Source organism: Ambystoma mexicanum, chromosome 1q (assembly GCF_040938575.1).
Source record: "Ambystoma mexicanum isolate Mex_15411 chromosome 1q, UKY_AmexF1_1, whole genome shotgun sequence".
NCBI lineage: Eukaryota > Metazoa > Chordata > Amphibia > Caudata > Ambystomatidae > Ambystoma > Ambystoma mexicanum.
In genome coordinates, this window is record NC_090922.1 from 244018294 (window position 1) to 244035852 (window position 17559).

Below are 17559 nucleotides of genomic sequence, written 5' to 3' on the forward strand. Positions count from 1 at the left end.
AAGTGATATCGACTCTGCATCCGCACCAAGAAAAGAGCCTTTATTCAAGCCTGCATCTCCGTGGTATCAAGCAACACTGCCAACCTTTTCAGTCTGTAAGGAACTGACCAATTCTGAAGCAGACTCTTCTTCTGTCACACCCACCCAGGACCTTTGCTCGGCCCTGGCTGCACACTTCATCACAAAAACCGAAGACATCCTTTCCTCCCTCCCTTCCACACCACAACATACACCTACACTGGAGCCTCTTTTGCCCCCCCACCACTTCCCCTCTCTTACCTCTCACCTCTCACCCGCTGAGGTCACCAGACAAGACCGGTCCATGAAGGCCTCATCCAAATAGGTGGACCTCTGCCCCTCCAAAACCATTAAGGACAACATTGACTCCCTCACCCGAGCCTTGGCTGATCTCTGCAATCTCTCCTTTTCCACTGGAGTTTTCCCAACGGCTCTTAAGCACTCCCTTGTGCACCCTCTGCTCAAGAAACCCTCTGTCGACCCCTCCATTCTGGCAAACTACCACCCGATCTCTATCACTATTTTCCTGGGCAAACTCCTGGAGAAGTTGTCCATCTCTCAGCTGACCCTCCACACTGAATCTTTTGGGTGCTTCCACGACCATCAGTCTGTTTTAGAGTATCCAGAGGCACGGAAACTGCTCTTCTGTACACCTGTGAAGAACTGCTCTCAAACTTGACACTAACACTCCCACTGCCCTCATTTTCCTTGACCTCTCCTCTGCCTTTGACACAGTTAACCACAACATCCTGATTGCACGGCTCTGTGACACCTTGGGAATCACAGTTCAGGCTCTGGTGTGGTTAACTTCTTTTCTCTCCGACGCCCATCCCAGGTGGAACTCGGAGCCTTTCAGCTACCGCTCTCTCAACCTGTGGCATACCCCAGGGATCTAACTTATCCCCCTGGTTCCTCCACATCAATATGGCTGCCTTGGCACGTGTGATTGCCACTTTCATCTCTAACTTCCAGTGCTATGCGTGTGACACACAACTGTCTTTCAGGCTACCCTCAGTCACCTCCTCCTCCTCGCTCATATCCGACTGTCTGTCCACAACTCAGTCAACCCTGCTCCTGCCTTCCTACTTTCACTCTGGCCGGCCTCCCTTGGCCCTGCGCCTGCACCCACCTGCAAGGCTAAAAACCTTGGAGTGATCTTCAACTCCACACTGTCCATCTCCTCTCATATTTCGGACATCGCTAAAAAGTCTATCAGCTAGACCTCCTCAGAAGTGCTCTACCTTTTCTCACTTTCCCCCAGCGACTCTCTGTCTCCAGAGCCCTGGTTCTCTCTAGGTTGGACTACTGCAACAGCCTCTTCCTCACCCTCCCTGCTTCTGCCCTGCGCCCTCTGCAACTCATCCAGAACAGAAGCGCAAGACTTACCCTTGGCCTCAAGACAAGCGACTGCATCTCTCTGGCCCCACTGGTCCCTGTGTCTCAATGTGTGCCCCCACTGTGTCCCAATGTGTGCCCCCACTGGTTCCCGTGTCCCAGTGTGTGTCCCCACTGGTCCCCTGCCCCACTGGTCTCCTTTTCACACTGTGTGCCCCCACTGGTCCCTGTGTCACAATGTGTGCCCCCACTGGTCCCCATGCCACAATGTGTGCCCCCACTGGTCCCCATGTCCCCCCACTGGTCCCCATGTCCCCCCACTGGTCCCCGTGTCCCAATGTTGTGCCCCCACTGGTCCCTGTGTCCCAATGTTGTGCCCCCACTGGTCCCTGTGTCCCAATGTGTGCCCCCACTGGTCCCCGTGTCCCACTGTTGTGCCCCCATGTCCCATTGTGTGCCCCCACTGGTCCCCTGCCCCCACTGCTCCCTGTGTCCCAATGTGTGCCCCCACTGGTCCCTGTGTCCCACTGTTGTGCCCCCGCTGGTCCCTGTGTCCCTCTGTTGTGCCCCCACTGGTCCCTGTGTCCCAATGTTGTGCCCCCATGTCCCATTGTGTGCCCCCACTGGTCCCCTGCCCCCACTGCTCCCTGTGTCCCAATGTGTGAACCCACTGGTCCCTGTGTCCCACTGTTGTGCCCCCGCTGGTCCCTGTGTCCCTCTGTTGTGCCCCCACTGGTCCCTGTGTCCCAATGTTGTGCCCCCATGTCACAATGTGTGCCCCCACTGGTCCCCTGCCCCCACTGGTCTGCGTGTCCCAATGTGTGCCCCAACTAGTCCCTGTGTCCCAATGTTGTGCCCCAACTGGTCCCCGTGTCCCACTGGTGTGCCCCCACTAGTCCCTGTGTCCCAATGTTGTGCCCCCATGTCCCAATGTGTGCCCCCACTGGTCCCCTGCCCCCACTGGTCCCCATGTCCCAATGTGTGCCCCCACTGGTGCCCTTGCCCCACTGTTGTGCCCCCACTGGTCCCTGTGTCCCAATGTTGTGCCCCATGTCCCAATGTGTGCCCCCACTGGTCCCTTCAACCACTGGTCCCCGTGTCCCAATGTGTGCCCCCACTGGTCCCCGTGTCCCACTGTTGTGCCCCCGCTGGTCCCTGTGTCCCACTGTTGTGCCCCCGCTGGTCCCTGTGTCCCACTGTTGTGCCCCCACTGGTCCCCGTGTCCCAATGTTGTACCCCCACTGGTCCCCGTGTCCCAATGTGTGCCCCCACTGGTCCCCGTGTCCCACTGTTGTGCCCCCTCTGGTCCCTGTGTCCCACTGTTGTGCCCCCGCTGGTCCCTGTGTCCCATTGTTGTGCCCCCATTGGTCCCCGTGTCCCAATGTTGTGCCCCCACTGGTCCCCGTGTCCCAATGTTGTGCAGTGTTATATTGAGTTTGGGAGTGGTGCGCGGGCTGCGGTGGCAGTGGGGTGCTGTGGGAGTGGGGCGTGAGGTGAGGGTTCGCATTCCTAGTGTTTCACCCTGGGCACAAAATGGGCTAGAAACTAGCCTGCTGCCACCACCCATGGTGCGACAAAGGCCGGGCCTTTGTGGGGCCTCAGGCTCCATTAGGAGCCTATTCATGAAGAAAATAAAAAGCACACACCTTCTTTTGTCTTCATAAATAGGCTGTTAATGGAGCCCCAGGCCTCACAAAGGCCCGGCCCCTGTCACACTAAGCATGTGTGGCAGGGGCCATGGATCGGGCTGCTGCTTGTTGATGAAGCAACAGCCCGATCCTTTGGTAATTTATCCTCTTTTTTTTTTTTTTCTTTTCAAACTGTGGATGCGCGCCCCCCCTGGGTATGAGGCTGCAGCCCACCAGAGGGGCGCGCCCCACAGTTTGAATACCGCTGCCCTAAGCCCTCCCCTCCAGGACCATACACCAATATGAGTCCTAGAGGGGAGGGCTTAATCGGACATGTTCGCGCTTTTACCCGGCCGGAGAGAAGTGACGCATTATCGATGGAAAGGGCCATCCATGCTGCATCACTTCTCTCCGGCGGTGGGGGGGGGGGGGCTCAGCCCCGACTTGATTTTGCCGGCGGGGCTCGGGCCCCGGAGCCCCCCATACTCGGCGCCCCTGCTGAAGCAGAGGAGCGAGGTGGCAGCTTCGCCATTAGTACAAAGTTTATTTGTTAGAAAACATAAACTGTTATTTGTGTCCACTAATGTCCCTTTAATTTGCAGAGCATGCATGCGCAACGGATGCTTGTGTGGTGCCCAGAAACCAAGATCCCTGACCCCGCCCGCATCACACAGGCCTCCTTCACTCCACAGCCCGTCTCAACAAGATGTGCCCACACAGCCGCCTGTATCTCAAGTTTTCTCATATATATATATGTGTAGATAGATATACATGCATGTGTATATATTATATGACACACCCCATAAGGTATGACACACGCATGGTATGCAGAGATCTGCAGACAGAAATGCAAACCCAGCGCGTGCATGCATTCCTTGGAGTTAATCATATTCGTGTAGTGCCCCGAATAAGCCTTCCCGTGTACAAACATATCGACTTGTGTATAACCAGCCACAATATCCCTTTGTCAATACACCAGACAGCCATATACACACGAATATACATGCAAGCATGCACACGCACACTTGCACATGTCCCCAGCCACTTCCCCCCACAGCACACAATGTCCCTCCCAGGGCTGGACTGCCCCACCGGGACACCGGGACATCCCCCTGGTGGGCCTCTGGTCATAGGGCCTCTTTGGCGACATGGAAGGATACAATAAAGGGTGCGCATTGCGTGAATCCACCTAGGTGGTTTCATTGAATTGGCTGCCTGCTGGCTGCCACCACCGACAGCACTCTGGCGCTGGCGCTGCGGCTGCGGATTTCTTTTTTTCTTCCCAGCTGGTTGTGCGCCAGGTCGGCGAACCGAAGCGGCACGTGCCTTCTTGCACACACATTCAGGTGCAGTGTCAAGTGTTGGGTGTGCGGTGCGTGCCACTGCCGGGGCAGCGGCTGTGAGGCCTTCGGGGCACTGCCGGGGCGGCGGCTGTGAGGCCTTCGGGGCACTGCCGGGGCGGCGGCTGTGAAGCCTTCGGGGCACTGCCGGGGCAGCGGCTGTGAGGCCTTCAGGGCACTGCCGGGGCGGCGGCTGTGAGGCCTTCGGGGCACTGCCGGGGCGGCGGCTGTGAGGCCTTCGGGGCACTGCCGGGGCAGCGGCTGTGAGGCCTTCACGGCACTGCCGGGGCGGCGGCTGTGAGGCCTTCAGGTCACTGCCGGGGCGGCGGCTGTGAGGCCTTCGGGGCACTGCCGGGGCGGCGGCTGTGAAGCCTTCGGGGCACTGCCGGGGCAGCGGCTGTGAGGCCATCAGGGCACTGCCGGGGCGGCGGCTGTGAGGCCTTCAGGGCACTGCCGGGGCGGCGGCTGTGAGGCCTTCAGGGCACTGCCGGGGCGGCGGCTGTGAGGCCTTCGGCTGGCATGTCATTGATGTCGAAGATAAGATGGACCAACGCTTTGTTATTCTACTCATTACTGAGTTGCCATCAAACAAACCAAGGGGAAAACGCAGCAGAGGAAGGAAAAAAAACGTAGCGTTTGTATGAACATCAGATGTAGCTGGATGGGTTTGCCGATTTCAGAGTGAACCATAACAAACTCCATGAACTTCTGACAAAGAATGCAAATTAATCACAACATGGGGGGGAGAAGAAATGAAGGGCTCTTTTCCAATCAATAAGAAGGCAGGATGAAATATTCCTTCCTTCTGCTGCATCCTGGGCCTGCGCCTCGACTCTTCTCCCTGCAGCCCAGTGGGCGCTAGCTGAGGGTGGAGTTGGTCTTAGCTTAGGGAATAGGTCCGAGCACATGATATGGCATTTAATACCTGCCTATACACAAGAGTTTCAAGGCGCGAAATAAGCACCGACACTATCGGGCCCAGGCCAGTCGATTCCAAGTGGGGCCCCCACTCATACTCTGCGCATCCCTGGAGCAGTCTGCTTACAAGTCGCCCGTATCAAGAAAACGCACTAATCATCCGGATCGGAGGTGCATCCAATTTGTTATTCGCTCTCTCGCTGGCGGCAGATGCTCTGGGATTCAACCTTAAATCACAGCTCGGGCCTCCGGCCGCGTGCACGCTACAGCAACACGCCCACCCGCACTGCCTGCCGGTGAACAGTCCGCAGCTCGGTATGGAGCAGGGGAAAATAACAGCAAGATGGAAATGGCTGAAGCGGCAGAGAGGCTGATCGGGCCGGGGGGCCGGGGGGCCGGGGGGCCGGGGGGCCGGGGGGCGGGGGGGGGGGATTAGATTTACAGACAAAAGCAGAGGGGTAATAAATTAATGGCGCACAAAACCATTCCCAGCTTTTCCTATCCACAGGCAACTATCTGCTCAGAATCTGTCTTTCTTTGTAACTTCGGGTCATTCCTATGTAATTTATTACCTACGATGAAGAGTGATAACATAAAGAAGTGTAAAAAGCATTATGATCGCACAGGCAGACTCAAGAGCTATACTTGAAATGCATGTCTACTGTGGTGTGTCTCGCTGCGTTCCTGTTTCCAGCAGGGGATGCTAGTGGGAGGAAGGCGGCCCTGCTTATCCCTTTTAGGGTTGGGGATGTGGTTGTACACACAGAGTGCGCGAGTGCACACATAGCAACTAGGTTTGTGGTATTAATCGCGCATGGTGTTTTTACTGTGTGAATGGAAATTAAATTACTATGCATTTGCATTTTCAGACAGGACTGTGTTATCGGATGGAACTGTTGGAAACCAGTTTTAGGCGGCACCCTGGATACATGTTGCTGTAGTTAAGAAAAGAACAGTGCACAAGTGCCACACACACGTACACATGTGTATGTGAGCCAGTCTGTTCGTTTTGCAACCTCCAATGTGAGGCAACCATATAGAAGGCCAGTTAGGGAGGTGCACTGTCAAGTAATAGTGTTCTGCTAAGTGGAAAAAAGATGCATCGGAACCCCAAAATAATGTATTCTTCACACAAAGGTGTTGTGGAAAGGGCTAAGGGGCACAAGTTGCCTGTAACACAGACTATGCTACATGCAACAATTCTGTACTTAAACGTTGCCCAACCCTATGGAAGCATGGTTCTCGCACCTAGAAACACTTGTATACAGGCGTGTTATAAATGACTTATCATATCATGTCATTGACGGTGCAATGTATGTCCCCAGCACTTAATTCAGACCCACAGAGAGCGTGAGAGAACATCAGCAGGCTGACATTGAGCTTCCGGAGGCAACTGTGGAAAAATGCACCTGGAGGGACAGGTTATATGGGACTGAGGCAGAAGACTGACTAAGCATTAGATAGGATTAGAACTCAGCTGGGGCTGAAGGCAAGAAGACAATGTTGAATCAAGATAATTGTGCTCTACAAAAACATTCCACACCCAGTCTTTGCGGGTGTGTTTCCGGACTAAAGTACTTTGAATGGGTGCGCTTGCATTTGGGAAGCCAGCGTGCAAATCCTGGAGAGTGTATTTGAAATCCACAGGTATAGCCCAATAGACCGCTGCTCAACTCAGAGAAGAGAGAAGTTTTCTTCCTCCCTGCTCACAATGCTGCACCCCTCCTTACCTTATACAGTTTCTTCACATTCTCCTCTTCACTCCATACCCAATTGCTCGCGAGCTATGGGTCCTTTTCAGAGGCGTAGCTGGGATTTCCTAACTAGTGGGGCCTGAAGCTAATGTAGTTGGGCCCACCACAGTAATTTTTAAGATCTGCAAATGCCCACACAGTGCTGATGAGTGGGTATTTACAGATTCTGGGGGGCCTTGCCTACTCAGGCCCTACCATGTCTACGCTTCTGGTCCAATTAACTGTAACCTTAAGTTTCTTCAATTCATCAGCTCCAACACAGTTGCTGATTGGTTCAGCCTGCTGTTCTTACCCTATCAACAATACGTGTACGAATTTTCTTTATATGGGCTTAAAATGCTGTGGGTAGCTTACTTCCGATGTCAGTGTGCAACGTTTTTGCTGTGCTTTCATTTCTCCTTTTTCAAATGTGAGACGCTTCGGAATTGTGTCCCTAAGTTTACAGAATGCAATGTGTCGCTCTTGTTTCACAATTTTCCTTGCACGTGGCGTTTTGGGATTTTGTGTCTGAGTTCCTACAAACCAGCTGTTCATGTCATACTTTTTCAATTCTCTTTCTTCAAATGTGAAACACTTAGGAATTATGTACCAGAGGTCCAAGAATTCAACATTTCACACTTGCTACAATTCTCTTTCTTTGAACGTGCGACTCTGGGATTTCATACCACATTAACCCTGAAGGCAGCATTTATTTGTGGGTTATCCCCTGAACGCACAGGGTGTCTGCTGTTTCTGTTTTCCCCTTCAAGCTCTGGCAAAGGCTTTCCCGTCTGCTTATCCTCTGATTCCAAGGATACCTCAGCAAGTTATCATCTCATCTTGGCCCCTGAGGGCGTCTCTCATGAAGGCCTGGTAGGCAAGTTCTCGTATGCTTCTTTCAGCGTTTGGTTACGTATCAGACTTCTTAGTTTACCTTTTGGACTTGTGTTGAACCCCAAACCACTGTAAGGGAAACACTGGTTAAGTATTAAGCCAAAACAGCATCAACAACCAATCAACAAATAAGTGGAACGGTCTTACCAGGAGGTGTCTGTGGAGAATCAGTTGTACCTATAGGGGAGGTTCCGAGACCCAACAAGGCTGTTCCCTTATCAGTGTAGCAATCCCAGCAGTGTTGCAAGAGCCGGGCCCACCGGGTACCAGAATCCGCACAATGAAGGCAGAACGTAGTGGATAGGAATCCGAGAGGCAGTCCGTGGTCGTAGCAATGAATCCAAGAAAAAAAAAAAAAAAAAAGAAACCAGAGCCAGGGGTAATTCGATAGCAGTCCGTAGTGAAATCCGAGTCCAAAATCCAGAAGTGACAAAAGACAAGAATAGCACCGTACAGAAGTCCAAGAGAACAGCTTTGAAGCACCGAAGCCCTACAGTGCAGCCGTTTAAATACTAGCGCTGCTATTACCTCCCGGTCACATGAGCCTTGACCGCATCACGTGAGCGTAGGTTAGAAATACGCGAGCGGGAGGCGGTGGTCAAGTGACGCGGAAGAAGCCGGTCTCGCAAGCGCCAGGGAAGATGCCAATGGGGCGGGCGTCTCCGTGAGAAAGCAGCATGCCGAACTTTGCGGTGTGGCACTTGGTGCCGTGGCACCTGAGGATTTGAGGAAAGCACATGTGAGTCCCGGAACCGGACCAGAGGACGGGGGGAACTGGAGGTACAGGGGCGGGAAATGGGAGCCCTAGAAGAACTGGAGGGAGAGTGAGTGGAGTGCGTGACAGAGCCCCTCCCCCAAAGGCACACGACCCCGTGGGCATGAAGGATTGTCCCTACGGAAGCGCGCCACCAGACGGGGAGCCTGGACATCAGCAGCAGGGACCCAGGACCTCTCCTCGGGGCCATAGCCCGACCAATCCACGAGGTACTGGAGGCAACCCCTAGAGACACGGGAACCCAGAATGGCAGACACCTCAAACACATCCGGAGAGGACAGAGACACCGGAGCCACAGGGGAGCGAAGCCGTGTGGGAGCGTGCCAGGGCTTGAGCAGTGAAACATGGAAGACGGGGTGAAGCCGCCAGGACCCTGGAAGTGCAAGACAATATGACACAGGGTTGATAACACGGGTGACAACATAGGGACCCGCAAAACGAGGCGGTAGCTTGCGGCAACCCACCAACCGCAGGTGATGGGTGGACAACCAAACACGGGACCCCACAGAATACAACGGAGCCATCACCTGTTTCCTATCCGCCTGCGCCTTCATGGACGCCTGAGCCTCAACAAGATGAGTCGACACCTGGGCGTGGATGGAGGTCAGGTCCCTAACACACGCAAAGGCAGCCAGATTGCCTGAGGGAGGCAGATCCGTGAAAGGTAAAACACGAGGATGTTGACCATAGAGCACATAGAACGGGGAGAAACCAGTGGAGGAATGCACAGCGTTGTTGTACGCACATTCCACGAGATGCAACACCTTTAACCAAGAACACTGCATCTGTAAGGTCAGACAACGCAGGTACTGCTCCAGCGTCTTGTTAAGCCTTTCGGTCTGGCCATCCGTCTCAGGATGGTATGCGGAGGAGAAGCAGATGTCCATACCGAGTAGCTTGGTCAGGGCCCTCCAAAAGCGTGATGTAAACTGGGAACCTCTATCCGAGATGAGAACCGAAGGAAGCCCAAAAAGACAGAAGACATTCTCGAAGAACAGTCGGGCCAGTGTAGGTGCAGAGGGGATGCCCTTACAAGGGATAAAGCGAGCCATCTTAGAAAAAGAGTTGATGACTACCCACAAGGTATCAAAGCCCCGGATCCGGGGTAAGTCAGTAACAAAGTCCATGGTCAAAGTGTGCCATGGTTTGGGAGGGACAGGTAAAGGAAGCAGAAGACCCACAGGGCGACCCCTACGATGCTTACTCTGTGCGCAAACAGCACATGCGTTGACGTATGACTCAACATCTCTCTTCATGAACGGCCACCAGCACCACCTTCTCAACAACTCCAAAGTGCATTTCTGACCGGGATGTCCATGAATCGGAGCGTCGTGGGACCACTCCAAGGCCATGTTGCGGGTGTCTACCATGGGCAGGAATAGTCGATCAGAAACAAAGGGAAGACCACCGCGAACCACTAAATCCCAATCGGACAACTGATCTGGGTGTAAGGTAACCCAGTTCCGTATTGTGTCAAGCAAGGGTAAAGTCGGAGTACACAAACAAACCACCTTACCGACATCTAGAAGAGTATCTGGAAACGTCGGCAAGGCCACCCCCCCAGAGGAACGCGACAAGGCATCGGCTTTGCCATGGATAGGACCTGGGCGATGTTTGAGAACAAAATCAAAGGCCGCAAAGAAGAAATGCCACCTGACCTGTTTGCTGTTGATACATTTCAGGGACGCTAGGTCTTGTAGATTCTGGTGACCGGAATAAACCGTGATACGGTGCTTAGCCCCCAAGAGATGGTGTCGCCAAACGCGGAAGGCGTCCATGACCGCCAGTAGTTCTTTTTCGGTCACGGTATAGTGGGACTCGGCGTCTGTGAACTTACGAGAATGGAAGGCCACGGGGTGAAGACGACCAGAGGTAGGGCAAGTCTGTGATAATACAGCACCTAGAGCAAAGGATGAGGCATCAGCCTCCACTATGAACGGCAGTTCGGGGTCTGGGTGCTGTACAATAGGGGCGGCAGTGTACGCCGTCTTTAAGGCCTCAAATGCTTGTTGATGTGTCTCCGTCCACAAGAAAGGAGAGTGAGGGCTAGTTAGAGAGGTAAGAGGAGCCACCAGAGATGAGAATCCAGAGATAAACCGCCTGTAAAAGTTAGCAAAACCAAGGAAAGACTGGAGAGCCTTCAGGGAATCGGGGACCGGCCAGCCCAAAACGCTCGAACTTTGGAGGTATTCATGGCTAAAACTCCAGACGAGATGTGAAAACCAAGGAACTCTACGGAGTCGGCATGGAACTGACACTTCTCGGGTTTGGCAAACAAGGAGTGGCTTCGTAGGCGGGAAAGCACTTCCCTAATGTGTTGTACGTGCTCTTTCATGGTCTGGGAGAATATCAAGATGTCATCTAAATAGACCACAACAAACACGTCCAGGATATCAGAGAAGATGTCATTCATGAACCTCTGGAACGTGGCCAGAGCGTTGCACAAACCGAACGGCATGACCGTATATTCGTACAAGCCATAGCGAGTACAAAAAGCAGTCTTCCATTCGTCCCCGGGACGCACATGGACTAGATTGTAGGCACCGCGGAGGTCAAATTTAGTGAAAACAGTGGCGTGTGTGAGGCGGTCCAACAGGGCCGTGATTAGTGGGATGGGGTAGCGGTCTTTCTTCGTGATGGCATTGAGCCGACGATAGTCCACACAAGGCCGTAAGTCACCATCCTTCCTGGGGACAAAGAAAATGGGGCTAGCCGCCGGGGAAGTGGAAGGACGTATCTGGCCCAAACGGAGGGACTTCTGAATGTACTCTTTGAGGGGCAGGTCTTCAGTAGGGGAAAGGGAATAGATACGGCCTGTGGGAATCGCACTGTCCGGAACCAGATCTATCGGGCAGTCGTACGGATGATGCGGCGGTAGGACTTCCGATGAACCATGGTCAAACACTCCCATAAAATTTTGGTATTGAGCTGGAATGAGTGTGGAGACCAATCCAACTGTGTGGTGTGCTGTGGAGGGAATAGTGGCCTCTTCTAGTGTTAACTGAGCTATGACTCCCAACGCTTGAGCGGGTGCATCGATGCTAGTGGTTGCTGCTAGACAATAGTGTTGACAGAGATCGGATTCAAAATGCACCGAACCCACTTTCCAATTAATTAAGGGATTGTGCTCGCGTAGCCAGGGTATCCCCAATATTACACCGAACTGGGGCATCGAGATGAGATTGAAACTCAAGGTTTCCTTATGTATGGCTTGTATGGTCAGGAGCATTGGGGCGGTCTGTTGTTTGATGGGCCCAGATACTAGAGACGTACCATCGACTTCCTGCACTGGTTCCGGCCTGGTTTTGGCTAGAAGAGGTAGGTTTAGGGTTTGAGCAAGCGTGATATCCATGCAGTTGCCTGTGGCCCCGGAATCTATGATAATAGTGAGTGGGTGAGAGACATCAGGCGTGGGTTGCAGAACGGCCTGTACATAAACAGGCCTGATGCGACCAAAGGCAAACACAGGGTTCGGGGTATGACAAGGAGCGCTCGATCCAGTCCCCGAGTCTAGGGTCGAGCACTCCGAAAACCCGAAGGTTTAAGCTTTGGGCGACGGGGACAGTCCTTCACATAATGGCCAGTTAGGCCGCAATAATAGCACGCATTGTCCACCCTCCTACATTCCCTTTCTATAGGTGTGATCGGACTCCTGATGCCCCCAATCTGCATGGGTTCGGGACTGGTGCCAGAGGGGGCAGAGGTGGAAGGAGATGGGGCATTTGTGTGCACAAAACCAGCCTCAGCCCTGCGTTCAGAACGTCTGCTGTCCAGTTGCAGGGTTAGGTCTACTAGATCTTGGTAAGAGGTCGGTAAGGTGGGAACAAGCGCAAGGGCGTCCTTCATAGCGTTGTTTAGGCCTCGATAATATACAACAGCCTGTTTGGCTTTGGGCCACGATGTTTCGGCAGCAAGCTGGTTGAACTTAGTGATGTATTTGATTAGGGACCCCCTACCCTGCCCCAGATCCAGGAGTTCCAGATCTCGGGACTGAACTTTATGACGGGTGTCGAACACTCGGGACAATTCCGTAACCAGTAAATCAAAGTCGTAAAGAGCTGGATTGTTGTTTTCTAGGAGTGGGTTAGCCCAGGCAGCGGCCGTACCTGCTAGATGCGAGAGAGTAAAGGCTGCATTGGTGGTGGAGTCCGGAAAGGCCAGGAAAATGCAACTTGCATTGGTTCAGGAAAGTTCTAAACTTGCTGGGATCCCCATGATACCTCTCGGGGGCGGCCAAGGGAAAAGGAGAGGGGAGTACCACAGGGATTGGGTTAGGAGTGGGTGGAACAGGAGGCTGGACAGGCAGAGGGGTTGGTGGCAAATCCCCAAATTCAGCTTCCGGGGGTAAGGGGTGTCTAGAACTCTGAATGTTATCTAAACGTTGGTGAATGGCAGTATTTGCTGCGGCCATGTCTGCACGTAACACGGTTATGGCCTGAACCATAGTGGTCAAGGGGTCATCCGCAGCTCCCTCCATAGGCTACACGACAGGATGGCTTCACAGTCTGTTGTGTCTTGACTGTCGTGTAGTCGAAGAGTCCTGTGTCCACAAGTGCCGCACAGAGAGAATCTAAGCCACTCTCTGTACAACTTTTGAGGCCACAGGTGGGAGATGTTCTTCCAGAACTGCGGAACTCGTGGAACCCCGAACCACTGTAAGGGAAACACCGGTTAAGTATTAAGCCAAAACAGCATCATCAACCAATCAACAAATAAGTGGAACGGTCTTACCAGGAGGTGTCTGTGGAGAATCAGTTGTACCTATAGGGGAGGTTCCGAGAACCAACAAGCCTGTTCCTTTAGCAGTGTAGCGATCCCAGCAGTGTTGCAAGAGCCGGGCCCACCGGGTACCAGAATCCGCACAATGAAGGCGGAACGTAGTGGATAGGAATCCGAGAGGCAGTCCGTGGTCGTAGCAATGAATCCAAGAAGTAGAAACCAGAGCCAGGGGTAATCCGATAGCAGTCCGTAGTGAAATCCGAGTCCAAAATCCAGAAGTGACAAAAGACAAGAATAGCGCTGTACAGAAGTCCAAGAGAACAGCTGTGAAGCACCGAAGCCCTACGATGCAGCCGTTTAAATACTAGCGCTGCTATTTCCTCCCGGTCACATGAGCCTTGACCGCATCACGTGAGCGTAGGTTAGAAACACGCGAGCGGGAGGCGGTGGTCATGTGACGCGGAAGAAGCCGGTCTCGCAAGCGCCAGGGAAGACGCCAATGGAGCGGGCATCTCCGTGAGCAAGCAGCATGCCGAACTTTGCGGTGTGGCACTTGGTGCCGTGGCACCTGAGGATTTGAGGAAAGCACATGTGAGTCCCGGAACCGGGCCAGAGGACGGGGGAACTGGAGGTACAGGGGAGGGAAATGGGAGCCCTAGAAGAACTGGAGGGAGAGTGAGTGGAGTGCGTGACAATATATGATTTAAACATGGTTTAAATGCACCAATTTGGACTAATTTTATTCAACATCTTCTTGGGGGATACTCGCAATCCCGTGATAGGAGGGTTGGGCTCACGCGCTGTGCTCGCTCCTTCGGCGAAATATGGGGCCACTTTGAAAAGAAAATTCCAGGGCCACTTTTGGTTCCCAGTCCAGCCCTGGTCCCTCCACCGTATACATCGCCGCCACAGGCCTTCACCTCTCTACTGACCCCCCCCCCCCACTCCAACTCGTCACAGCCATCACCTGCACACGGCTTCACCCTACCACGGCTGCTAAGGCCAAGGCCACCCCACCCCAGAGCACAAAACTCGCCCTGCCAGAGAGCGAGCTATTCTGACTCTCGCTTTGTGTCCTTCGCACGTCACAGTAAGGCACTTTGGTGTCTCCCCTGAGCCCACCAGGCCTTACTTGTGACCCCTTAGACTTTACTGTGGACCACGCCCCCCCTCACTATATACCCCTTTCCAGACACCAATCTAATGAACACACCCACATGTCTGCGTCCTCAGATGCCATCCATGCGCTAGACTAGAAGGCATTACATTTCTAACAGGTGGCGGAAGCACAAACTCTCAGCGCTATATTGTAAAAAAAAACAGATAATAAAACATTTGTTTCGTATAAGCGCTTCATGCCGGACTCCAGCCTCTAAGCACTGGAGCAGGTATCGAACTCGTGTAGCTCAGCTTTGAGCTCCTTGCACCCGAGTTATCCTCCCTCATTGTAGCACATTCATTTTAGGTCCTAGAATGCAACCCTTTCAGCATCGCAGTGGATCCCATACATTTCTAGAGCATGAAAACCAGGATTCTGAGAGTTATATTAGACGACATTACTTCAAGATCCTAGGTGCCCTATATTGAGATCACATCCTCAACCTCTGCTACTTACTGAAATCTCATTCTTTTCAGAAGTTAGAAGCCTGATCCTCTCCGCTCAATCAGATTGCTTTCATTTCAGCTCACAGAAGCCCCGGCACGCTATGTTCCATATAAGAAAACATTTACATAGAATCTAAGAAGAAGAAACATCACATTGGTGAATTATATCACTTATAGCTGGTGACAGATTAGATATGTTGCACTAACGGTAGGAAAACTTGCTGGACAACACATGTCTAGGGAAGATTTGCAAAAACATGTTCACTGACCGATTAATGTAATAAGAGTGATATGTGCACCCGTGGACCATTGCAGGGGAGAATAGTTCACCAGTCTGTTTTTACACATAGCCACGCCCTGTTCCCAAAGGCCAGAAGAAATCTGCTCAGCGCCGGCCACCAGTGCAATTTATATAAAAAGGTCCCTGGTGCTGGAAGCACCGTCTTCTATTTTATTCTAGTTTCATTTATTGGTTATTTGTAATGCGCCTAAACGCAAGTGTTTCGAGGCGCTATAATATATCACATTCAGTATAGCAAAGCGGCACACATGTCTCTCCTTACCTGGCAAGTGAGGTGGCTAAGCTCCAAAGGAATGCCAGGGCACTTGTGTCGACATTGGTAGCGAGCCCCCTTTCCTCTGCCTGGAGAAGATTAGAACATTGCCCACAGTCCAGGGGGGAGAAATCGGGGTTCAGGGTGGTGGATGGATTGCAGGTCGCATGAACTAAAGAGAGTGGACTTGGAGGTGAAGGGTGGGTTGGGAATCAAGCGTGGGCAGGGGGTGTACCTTAACATGCGCGGACTGGGCACCAAAGAGCAGTTGCTGACCTGTCGCCACTTGGAGCCGAAGCCATGTTCCGTGAAGGACGAGCCGGGGGTGCTGCTACAGCGAGCTGTCAGTGTCACAGCACTGTCTGCAGCAGCGGAGTCGACGGGCAGGATCAGCTCAGCTTCTCTGGCCCAGTGGCCCCTTCGTCTCCTCTTTAGCTGAACCAAATGGGGCTTGTGTGACCGTGTGAGCACTCCACACCCAGCCTCATGAGTCATGATCAGCCCGCGGCCTGCTCAGTGACAGACAGTCCACCCCCCGACCCCAGCCCCTAACCTTAATGCACGGGACTGAAGGGACTCATGTTACAATTCACTGGGAGCTAGTCGGGCTGAGGCAGCCCCAGCCCTGCCCAGCCCCGCCGCTCCCAGTGTTTTGTAAAAAAGTAACACTTCACTTGCAAAGTTCAGCTGGTGGCTGGCGCTATGGCGTCTCATACCGACTCATGGCTGCCTATGCAGGCCCTGCCTACTCTGATCACGCAGAGCAGATCACGCAGAGCAAATGCAATGTAACAAACCGGCCCACGTGGGCTTCAGAAACCGGCCCTTCGCCCACCTCCAAGTGATTTCGGCCCAGCCACGGGCCGAATGGCCGATAGGCCAGTCTGACCCTATCTCCAAGGATGCAATGGCTGACCCTTCATTCTAACCTGACGTGCTTACAGATAGATCCGCCCTCTCCCTACTTTCTGCACTGGATTGTATAGGTTTTTCCCACTGGGTTGAAGGACCTACCCACGTGGAGGGGGGAGCACCCCCTTGATTGGGTTTTGTCTCATTAGCTCTCTGTTATCAACCTATCTGTTACCGTCTGCCCTTGGTCTGACCATTATCTGGAGTCCTTTTCTGCTACCTCTCCTTTTTCCCCTCCTAGAGTGGATGCCTCTGCTAGGCCTACTATTAAAACTAGAAACTGGAAAAGCATCACCCCTTGCAAGCTGTCCTGTGCTCTTGGTTCCAGACTCGGACGCCTTGAGGATTACAACAGTGCCTCTGATTTGGTTCACATTTTATGGACATTTTCGACATGGCCATTAACACCCTTGCACCCGTTTTGAGCAGATCTGTGAAACCTGAAACCTACAATCATACTTGGTTCAACGAGACCATCATTGACCTCAGACACACCAAGCGGTCAGCTGAACGAGAGTGGTGCAAAAACCCCTCATTAGCCACTTTGACCTCCTATAAACTCGCAGTGAAGAACTTTAAGGCTGCAACTGTCCAGGCCAAAACCGGTTATTATAATAACAGGATAATACAGGCCAAATTGAACTCAAAGGAGCTATTCACAATCCTGAGTGAATCTGATTGTAAATCCTCCATTAAGACTGTCCGCTCTAAAGACTCCACTTGGTGCCAAGGAATTCACAATACCTTTGTTTCCAAAGTGGCCCCACATCTTCAATCCGTTAATAATGATTGGAAGTCTCTTAGTTTCACTAGGGGCACGCCAGAGCTGGTTGCACATTCCTCCCCCTCCCCTGTCAAAGCGCAACCAGCCTTCCATTTCTCTTAGAGTACTGAGCTCGGAATTACCCAGATTATTCCCAGCATGAAGCCCAACTCATGCAAGGGTGACACCTGCCCGTCCAGGCTGCTGATAGGCTGCCTGGATGTGTTAGGCACCTGGGTGACTAAATTGGTTAACCTCTCTTTCTCCGCAGGGTACATTCCACTTCTTCTTAAGGAGGTATTGATTACCCCCCTATTAAAAAAGGACAATCTCAATCCTATGTTTGCTAGAAACTGTTGCCCCTT